This window comes from Apis dorsata, unplaced genomic scaffold, assembly GCF_000469605.1.
Source record: "Apis dorsata unplaced genomic scaffold, Apis dorsata 1.3 scaffold_98, whole genome shotgun sequence".
Taxonomy (NCBI): Eukaryota; Metazoa; Arthropoda; class Insecta; order Hymenoptera; family Apidae; genus Apis; species Apis dorsata.
In genome coordinates, this window is record NW_006263396.1 from 923733 (window position 1) to 933425 (window position 9693).

General features: G+C 28.1%; 1 protein-coding gene and 1 long non-coding RNA gene across 3 annotated transcripts in view; one reads left to right on the top strand and one right to left on the bottom strand.

Annotated features, from left to right (window-relative positions):
• The window catches only part of LOC116185103, a 10880-nt gene extending 1213 nt beyond the window's left edge, over positions 1 to 9667 (bottom strand). Inside the window, exon 1 of the long non-coding RNA XR_004149878.1 lies at positions 9459 to 9667. This is a non-coding gene — a long non-coding RNA (uncharacterized LOC116185103). The remainder of the gene's footprint in view (positions 1 to 9458) is intronic.
• Positions 1 to 9693, top strand: part of LOC102674998 (histone demethylase UTY-like) — an 82625-nt gene that overhangs the window by 10596 nt on the left and 62336 nt on the right. The window lies entirely within an intron of this gene.

The window sequence follows — 9693 nt, forward strand, 5'->3', positions numbered from 1 at the left end:
ACGTCATTGCCTGCCTCCGCTCTTCGGCAACAGCAGAGACGGCTAGTCACGTGACGTCACTAAGGATGATACAGCATTCTCCGCGAGTTGAATGACCCCTACAGACGAAGTTCAATATACTGACGAGGAAAGATACGACTCTTAAACCTGCATAATCCACGACCATAGTTCCTTCGTTGCTCACTGTTTCGTCCATGTTCGGTCTTGAGGGAAACCAACTCTTCCTTCTATTGCGTTCCGCGCGTTTATCCGTTTCGGTCACACTCGGATCATTTCGGTTCCATTCGGCTTTCTCGAATCGTGAAGTTGCTTGGCCCGTCGATTCGAGCCAACTTGCATTCGATTCGATAAACGGTTGCATTCAATGACTACCTATGTGACTCCAAACAGGATTCGAATAGCGTGTCGAAATTGCTCAAATTTTATCGAGAAATCTTGATTATCAGGAATTCGTTTAAATTGATTTTATAACTTGAAATTTTGCTAGCATATTGATATTGTATGACATTTATTATATATATACAGTTTATATTATATTTATCAGATACACATTAATATACAATATACATTATATTATATTTTATAATCAATTATAAAATAATTTTTTTAAATAATTCGCATTTTCAGAAATAATTGTTTGAAGAATATTTTCATTAGAGATTTTGGTGAGATGATCTTTGAAATTTCTTCTTTTAAATATAATCCTATATCGAAAAAATTTAAATTTAGGTACGTATAATTATAATTATAATATATTTATAGTATAATTATAATAATATTAATATAATTATTTAACGTTTAATTATTTAAAATTTATTTTTAAAATATTAAGTTGTATAGAAATATGTTTTAAATATAGACTTTAAAATTTAAAGTTGAAATTTAAAACGTTTAGACATCGTTTAAGCAAGATACCGTTATTTAGGTCAAGCGACACGAACTTGCTATTCTAAGAAAATATCTTCGTTGCCATGAATTACAAAAATATGCGTCAAAAAAGGAATATTGCGTTGAAAATGAATTTAATGCGGATCACTCATTTTCATTGCAATTTGACTCGGAGAAAAATCGCTTTTATTTCGAGTCAAACGTATCTTGATTGGTCTGTTTTTATTCATTTAGCCGGTGAGGAAGTTAAAATTAGTCGTCGCGACTTTACATCTGGGAGTCAGTGACTCCTGTGTGCGAACATTATTGCACCAAAGAAATCAGTTATGCATCACAATTTCTTGTGTAGAGGACAAACATTTCTCCAACTATATATATATACTTTTATACTTTTAAGCGTATAATATTTTCAATGAATAAATTGAGTTCCAACCAATGAAGGTTACTCAATAAATAAACTTCACTAACCAATAAATCATACGATGCCTAAGCGGTTATTCACGGTACCAACTGCTTGAAAAGGTATATTTAAGCATTGTTAAAATGTGACTGAGTATCAGTGGGAAATATTTCTTAGGCAAATACAGAGTGGATCGTTGAAAACCGACCGCCATTGCGTCTTCCGTTGCGCTCACGTGGCAATGGAAGTGTGTTAACAAAAGGCAGGTGGTTTCAAAAGGTAAACTGGCTACGGTGGAAATTTTTTTCTTTTTCTGAATTTTCCTGAATACAAGAAAACTTATTATTTTTCTAGCAAAGCATTTGTAAAGGAATTATGTGATTTCTTAAAAATTAAGTCATAAATTTTACATTTACATTTTAAAGTAAGTATCAATGAAAAGATATTAAATAAGAGAAGTAAAAGTTTGCTTTTTTTTATTAGCAGTAGTTTTTTAGAATAATCGTTTGCTGAGAATAAATAAGTCAATTAGCATATCTTAAAAATATTTTTAACTGCTAAAGTTCTTCTTATTAAAAAAGATATTTATTCATTATTTGTTATCTAAGCTTGTATTTAAATTATTATTGTATAGAAGAAATATATATTCTTTGCATTTTCGTTTTAAAAATTTGATATAAAATGTATTTAAAAAACATAGTGATACATGATAGCTTTGAATGTATTTAATCTTCAATCTATATTTTAATAAAAATCAATATTAATTTTGCCAAAGACATACTTTTAACAATTGTAAAAACAAAAAATCTAAAATTTATCACTTTGACAAGTTTGATGGTTATACTGTCTTATTATACCATTTGTCAAAAGATAGTGTTTGTAAAATGTTTTTAACGAATCACGCAGTACACGATTCCTCCGATTAATATTCATTTGCTGCATAAGTAGATAATATTTGATCGCGAGCAACTTATCCAACCTAGATCCAGTGCGTTATCTTGGTTAAAGTATGACACCATGCTGTGCAATTTATATGCATCCATTTGTAATAGATGTCGTGAAAGTAAGTTGGCACAAGCACCGGTTTCCGAGGGGGGAAAACGCAGCTACCTCACGAACACGTGGTTAAAACGAAGTGCGTGTTATAGCCACGTGGCTCACCATCTGATAAGACCGGTTAACGTGAACGTACTTGCCACTTAACCTAACTGGCCATTTTCTTCTCAAGTCATCTTTAAAAAGTTCCCGCCGATTATGTATATAAATGCGTATATTCATCGTAATTCTTGATAAGAAACAATTTTCTTATTCCAATTTTTTTTTTATATTTTTTTTTATTATATATATTATTTTTTTTTTGTATTTAAAAAATAATATAATTTGATAATTCGAGTGTGTTTTAATGGTATAATGATGTAAATATTGATAAATGATGTTATATTTTTTTATATTGATATTGATTTTATATTGATTTTATATTAATTTTTGCAACTGATTCATGCCATAATCTTAAAATTACAGAAGATGGGGAAAAAAATGCATTCATAGGCAAAATTAAATGATTTCAAGTGATGTATCATAGGGTACGAATACTTTAAGTCTACGTACATATTCGTCTATAGTTCCGAACAAGTGACACGTGGTGCATACGTTTTCACCGAAACATGATCGATTGCTTTTTACCATATAACGTCTCGCCTCGAACGAAACCGATTCATTCCAGTTGACTTATCGATTCGGCTGAAAGTAACAGTGTTTCCGTAGAAATGCGAATTAGGCCAGATAAGCGATCGGAATATTTGGATTTCTTCCATGATATCAACGAGCAATTACTTTCCTTCGATTTATGCGTTGCGAAACTATCATTTCAAAGTATTAGTCAAAAAAGTTTAAATGAAATCTTTGCCAAAAAAAAAAAAATAAATAAATAAATTAAAAAATATAAGTTACTTTCATTTTCACAAGTAAAATAAATGAGTATTATGCTGACAAAAAATAGACTTTTGTTCAGCTATTCGAATCAGGAACGAAAGCGATTCCCTGTTCGTGGCAGACTAGCGCGTTCGTTAAAAATAATTAAATCCAAGCTTAAAGTCGCGGCACCCTCCGTCGTTTCGAAAGAAAGAACTGAGAAAACGAGATTGCAACGCGCGTGTGTATTTTGGTAACGAACCTCTCCTCTGGAATTTTCATCCTTTCCATTTCGACGAACGGCACTCATCTCGCTCTAATTCGTCTCGCTAGCTGCATGAAATAAGGTGGAAAATTATTTATTTCGCTTTTTATACCGTTGACAATATCAAATATTATAATTCTCCATTTCTTTCTCGTGAAACTTTGTTAAATTTTCCTCCGAGATTTTCTTTTTTATTTATATGATACTTTTTTTTCTTCTAAATATTTATGATAAAATTATTTTATTTTATGCATTAATTTTATTTCTTATTATTTATTATTTTTTTTATATTTTAACGACAGTTATTACTATTTAATTTAGTATCGATAATGTAATAAATTTTCCATTCGATATTTTTAATAAAAATAATGTAAGTTTTTTTTTTAATTGTTTAAGTATATGTATAAGCAATTATATTTTATGTAGTTTATTTTAAAGAAGTAAAATTCATACTAAAAGGGCTACTGATATATTTACACTGCCGCGAATATTCAGACATTTCTTCCTGAATTAAAATTTATTTCCTGTAGCAACTGTTTTCGCTAAAAATTCACGCTATAGAAAAATATATGTACGTATGAGTGAAAACGTATAATTTAATAAAAAATTCCATATTATCATTTTTTATGAAAATTTTTATAAAGAATGAATTTATTTAATATTTCTTATTTTTTAAAAATCTTATTTTTTAAATATCTATTCTTAAATATAGGGAATGAAACTGAATCATGAAGTTCAACAATTATATTCAATTTTTCATTTACAGGATTATATACATCCCTAATGAATATTATTCTATAATCTAATTAAAGTGAGAGAACGATAAAACATTTCTTAATATTAGTATTATCAATAATTAATTTTTTTTTTCCAATTTTAATTTATTTTTTACTCGCTATTATGTGCTCTGATAGAATTATAATAATTACTCTTTACGATTATTTAAAGGTTACGCATCATATAAGATTTCCCTTTACTCGCTAATTATCCGGTCACATAATATCGATATTTATGGAATCACGTCATGGTCGGAGAGTAACTTCAAAGAGTGAAGTAATCGCACTCGCTGCGCTTGTTTTTATGTAACTAACCTTCGTTTCATGTTATCTATTCCCATTCACTGTACACAACAGGTAAAAACTAATTCCCCTCAATTATAAAACTTTCTCGGACTATCAGATATAATATTCATCTACTTATTTTATAATGTTTTATAATATACATCAATGAATTATAGCATAAATTTTATATGCTCAAGTAAATTCACATTGTTCTGTCTTCTGCAAACAATTTTTGATTATATTTTGCATTTTCATTTTCCATGAAATTACAATAAAGTAGTAGATTTTATTATAAGAAAAATGAAAGGATTTCACTATTTTTTATATAAGATGATGATCTGAATAATTTTTTTAATATTAAAAAAAAATTTTTACTCAGTTGTATCTGAACGTATATAATTAACGATTATAGTAAATATGTTATATCACCAATTAACTTTATTATTCAATATTAAAATTCTCTCTCTTGTGAAATTGATATTTCAATCTGACCTCAAATCTAATATCAATTATCTTCAGCGGTTAATTCACTTTATATCTAGATATTCACTTAACATGATACATATTCATATACGTCAAAGAATTTTAATTCACTTTGATCGAAAATTAATAATCGATGATTAATATTTTTAATCAACTGTATTAATCATTAAAGACCAATCAATTAAATTAAAAATTTTAATTGATCAGTACCCAAATTGGTGCCCACTTCTGACTTCATTATTTTATCTGCATAGATATTATATATCAAATATATTATATAAATGCCATAATATAAATATAATATCTTTGATGAACATAATAAAACGGAATATATTAGCTGATAAAAATGAAAATGAAATAAATTAATCTTTTGATCTCAAAGAAGTTTTGAAAAAAAAAAAGAAATACTTTTGAATCAAAGAACAAAACTGTATAGATAATAAAATAAAAGAAATGTCTAAAGATTTCCTTTAGATTTCCACAGGAAATTATCAATTATTTCACACGGTCAAAATAAAATTAAAAAATCCGTAAAAAATTTAATATTCTATTTATCCTATTTTTTTAACTGAACGTCCAACAATCAAGCAAAGTGGATGATAGAAATGTACGAAAAAATGTGGATGAGGATCACTGACGAAGAAATTTCTTTATCCAACGACGAGAAGTGAACATGAAACGAGAAAAAGGAAACCGGAAAGTGGGTATGGTGTGTGTATTTTAGTAACGAACGTTCTAAGGGAAAAGCCTCGTGTTGTGTATCCGGACAAAGACGACACACGATTTTTGGCGGTCTAACTGAGCTTTTCCCTCACACCCCTTGTACATCCTCTATGTTGCGCTCTCCGCCTCGACGAAACTCTAGCCACTCCGAAAACGTTTCTGCCCGCATTTATATTTACGCATTAAACGTGTCGTGACCGAGCTTCCTTTCACATTTTACCTATATATAACGAATTGCATCCGTTTCCGTCTTTTCTCATTTGAAATGCTAATGGAACTTTTAAATAGAATTTTTTTTGTTCAAATACGGCATCATCCTCGCGAACATGTGAAAGGTGTGCATATTTTATGCAATATTTCAGCTCGATGATCTTATGCGACAAATATTCAAATATTGAAATTTTTACGGTAAAATATATTAATATATTTATAACTATTTAAATCTAATATTTTTGGATATGTTGTCTATTCTTGATATATATTTTTATTATAAATTTTATTATTTTTATTATAAATTTGTACCAAAAAATATGTTTTTAGACATTTAAATCTAATATATAATCATTATAATATCAAAATTATTAAATTTATCAAAATGATAAGTTAAAAATTATCATAGAGGATATTTTGTGTTAAGTTTTATTTAAAAAAGATTTACAAATATATATTAATATATTTTTTCTGAAAAAAGAAAGTTGAAATTTAATATCTATAACTACATTATAATCCGTTTTAACTAGGTAACAGTAAAAGAGTTCGATGAACTTTTTCGAATGCAGGAAGCACATCTTTGATAAGAAGCAAAATAATATATACATCCATACACTTTCATTCATGCCATACCACATATTTGACATATAATCTTTTATTCCCTTTCACCGTTTCGTTAACCATGAATTTGTCATAATATTTTATGTGAAAAATATTTTGTTAAAAAAAATTTTATCCATCGAACAAATATTAAAGATGTTAAAATATCTTTCTTTTTTTTCGCATAAAAATTGACAAGTTCGAACATCCAATTTCATCGAAAATTTATTCGAACAGTGAAAAGAATTTCGCTTAAGACTATATTTGGAATAGTGGGGATTCGATGAACACGTGCCCTTGTGAAACGGCACAGTCTTAACGTTATAGAGCCAGATCACAGACGTATAATCAGACAATTATGCTCATAATAATAGGCTGGAATTCTTAGTAACTGAGCCGTGTAGAGATTCGCCGACGAAGGCCTATTTACCTAGGTACCTTATGGGAAAGTTTGTAGTCGCTTGGCTGCAAAAACGACGTGCAATTTCGCGACTTCCTTTAGTTATTGTAAACTCGTTCGCGTAAACGCATGGAATAATTTTAACCGATTCTCTTGAGCATACCTATATATCGTGGTCGAATAAATAATGGCATGTAATTCGATAATGTTGAATCTTTTTAATCATTAATGCATTGTAAGGAGGAGGAGGTATTCCAGAGGATAATTGAAAATGTTAATATAAAAGTTAATATATAGAGTTAAAAATTGATATGTTATTGAAAAAACGTACAAATTATTGCATTTTTATAATGTTTTTATTTTTTCTTCTTTTTACTTCTAATGCATATTATAAAATAATATGTGAAAACGCTTTCTCCAAGTGTCATAGAATACTGTATTGTTCACTAAGGATTGGTAACTAAGCGATCGCACATAGTTTATTGTTCGTATAAACAGTTCTCTCATTGTATATGTAAATGCTCATTGTATGTGGATGGTGTAAGATTTGATAGACGAAGTTTGATGATTTTTGATCCAAGTTAAAAATTATCTTCATAGTAGAAATTTATGTTTCTTTATTAAATTCTCAATGTAATAACAGTTTTTAATATTTTTATATTTAATTTGTAATTTTTATAATTATAATATTAATAATTATTTTTTATATAATTCAATATAGGATATTTTATTATCAAAATATTTATATTTCTTAATATAATAAATAGACATTTTATAATTTAGACAATAATATTTCAATTTTTTTTATCATTAAAATACAAGTAAAATTTTTGCTGAGAATTTGTTTGAATCTTTAATGCAAATTGATTTTTACAACATATAATCTTTATCAATATAATGAAAAATTATAATCATATAACTAAAAATAGAATGATATATGCCAAAACTATTCAACTTTACAATACACGTTAATCTGATCGATGAAATGCTATTTTTAAATTGTATCCATTCCCAGTTTGGTAAACCGAGTTATTATATCTAATTCCACGTTTAAATACTTTATAAACGTAGCAAACAAGGTTGCAAACATATCGAACCTATATGATCGATAATAGGATGTTTACAAGTTTATATTAAAATGAAAAATAATTGTTTGTTATATTCGATAAATGACATAAATAAATGCAACTTGGTCTAGCATAAAAATAAGAGAAATTCAAAAATATTCAAGAACTTACGTATTTATATGAATCTATTTTATCTATTTCATCTTTAAGCGCTCGGTAGTTTCGAAAAAGAATAATAGAGAATGAAACGATACATTTTCCATAAAGTATTCATTTTCGTGATCGCTTTCTATTCGCGAAAGATATGTATTTTAGAGATTAACTTGTGAACATTCCCGTGAAATTTAATTCCATTTATGAAAGGTCAGAGATTGTATCGATATAAAAATTAATGGAAATGGGTCATATCTTGTGTGTTATTCAAGTTATTGAAGTTCATATCAGTGTTATATAAATAATTTAATAAAAAAAAAAAAAAACAAAAAAAGAAGGAAAAAAAATTATATACGCATAATATTGCTTCAATTTTCTTACGAATATGGATTTATATAAAGTGTTCATTTTTTTCATTTGTTTCAAATGAGATTTTAATCGTTTAAAATAATATAGTTTATATTATTCTATTTAAAATATTAATAAAATAATCTATAGTTATATATATCATGTATACATATCATGTAGGTTGTTTAATAAATAATTATTTAAATTAAATTTAATTTATATTATATAAAATATAATTATATATTAAATTACATTGAAACTATCGATAAAAGTGTTTTTTACACGAAGTCCATGAATCGAAAAAAGAATATAGAAATTATATTGCTCGAGACAGCAAACATTTCGTGGAAAGCAATCGCTGATCACTATTTTTTTATTACTGAATCTCTTGATCTATTTCTGCTATCTATCGATTCTAAATGGATTTTAGGAAAATGGAATATTATAAACCATTAATTTCATTATTATAGTGTTATTATAAAATATTTAAAGTATTTTTATAATGTGTTTAAAATAATTTATAAATCGATGTTCTTAATTATATCTCTACGATATATGAAATTGATTTTGCTTATTGTACATCGTGCGCGACGTGATTATTCTGGCAAGCTTTGTGCTTCGCTTATGTAGGTCTTGGTCTTTTGTATGACGTTCTCTTTCGCACAAACTAGCGAAGCGGTTAAGAACATGCGAGAAACAGATTAGCAAATGCAAGCCTGCATCGTTGTAATTTCGACATAATTTCTTAACTTTTCTAAGATTGGAATTTTTAATTTGCGCATGCGCATATTTTCCATGGATTCATTCGATCAAATTTCTATTCATGTATATTAAAGATTATTTTTTAAATTAAAATTATATTATACATATTAAATTATAATTCTAATGCATTGGCCCAGATTTCCTAATGAAATGATAAAATGATTATGTATAGTAGGATTAACGTAACAGATAAGTTTGCTCTCGAAAGAAGACAGCTGTAGTATGACATAGACGGGGTGGATGCATCGGGCGGTGGCTTGTCGACGAGTGTCACGGTACTGTTCTAAAACAGGGCCACTACGCATGCGCGATTCCCCTATCGGTCCGCTGTTGTCTCTCCGCGTCCCTCTGCGTAGTATTACTGTCGTTTCCCCCTCCATCCATCTTCAAGCATCCCCTCTTTCATCCTCTCCTAATCCCCG